This window comes from Halichoerus grypus, chromosome X (genome assembly GCF_964656455.1).
Source record: "Halichoerus grypus chromosome X, mHalGry1.hap1.1, whole genome shotgun sequence".
Classification (NCBI taxonomy): Eukaryota; Metazoa; Chordata; class Mammalia; order Carnivora; family Phocidae; genus Halichoerus; species Halichoerus grypus.
In genome coordinates this window covers 6,765,683-6,766,873 of record NC_135727.1, presented here as the reverse complement: position 1 = coordinate 6,766,873, position 1,191 = coordinate 6,765,683, and the positions used below count along the sequence as shown (strand labels likewise).

The 1,191-nt window shown below is 37.4% G+C and overlaps 1 pseudogene; it reads left to right on the top strand.

Annotated features, from left to right (window-relative positions):
- The first annotated feature begins 403 nt into the window (after positions 1 to 403).
- Positions 404 to 922, top strand: LOC118546637 (NADH dehydrogenase [ubiquinone] iron-sulfur protein 4, mitochondrial pseudogene; annotated as a pseudogene).
- The last annotated feature ends 269 nt before the right edge of the window (positions 923 to 1,191 follow it).

Here is a 1,191-nt window from a genome sequence, read left to right as displayed (position 1 = left end):
GAAGTGAAATGTTGTTAAGGAACTATTCTCTCTACAAAATAGAGTCAGACTATTTATGAATTTTCCCAAACTTCTAATGGATCAAATATTTCCTATGCTGTTTAAATTGTTTCAGTATAGAAAAAAAGATGGAAAGCTTCCAGATTATTTTTTGAAGCAAATATGAACCCCACACCAAAACCTACAGAGTGGCAGAAAAGGAAATGCAGGTACACTTTACTTAGGAATGTTGATCCACAAATCCTACATAAAGTGTTAGCACTTGTGGGCTTCAGGAATGCAGGAATATTTTAATATTAGAAAATATATTAATATTCAACAGTTAATAGGCAGAGAGAAGTATGCTTGTGGCAGTAAGTATTAAAAGCACTTGATAAAATCCCACTTCCATTCTTGATTAAAAATGAAACAAAATAGGGCACTGAGGCAAATGTTGTGGGGGGAAAGAGCAGTGGCTGTAGCTGCCATTTCCGTTTCCAGGGTTCCTATCAGGTTGTTAAGCATTTCCACATGGAGGCTGGCACAGGACCAAGCTCGGCACACGCAACTCGTAACAGTTGATGAAAAATTGGATATCACTACTTTAACTGGTGTTCCAGAAGAGCGTATCAAAACTAGAAAAGTCAGGATCTTTGTTCCTGCTCACAGTAACATGCAGTCTGGAGTAAATAACACAAAGAAATGGAAGATGGAGTTTGATACGAGGGAGCGATGGGAAAATCCTTTGATGGGTTGGGCATCAATGGCTGATCTCTTGTCCAACATGGTTCTAACCTTCAGTACTAAAGAAGATGCAGCTGCCCTTGCAGAAAAAAATGGGTGGAGCTATGACATTGAAGAGAGGAAGGTTCTAAAATCCAAGTCCAAGTCTTATGGTGCAAATTTCTCTTGGAACAAAAGAACAGGAGTATCCACAAAATAGGCTGGCACTAACTATATCTCTGTGCTTGACGGTGAATAAAGTCAGCTGTGCAGTGTTTATAGTCCATGTATAATACATCTCTTAATCTCCTAATAAATTTGACCTTTAACCACAAAAAAAATGAAACGAAATAATAACAGAAAATTTGTAGTAAACCAGGACTAGAGGGATGCATCATTAATTTAAAATAAAAAGTATCTATCCTAAGCCAGCAGCCAAAGTTATACTTAATGATGGAACACTAGTGCATTACCATTAAAGTCAGGATC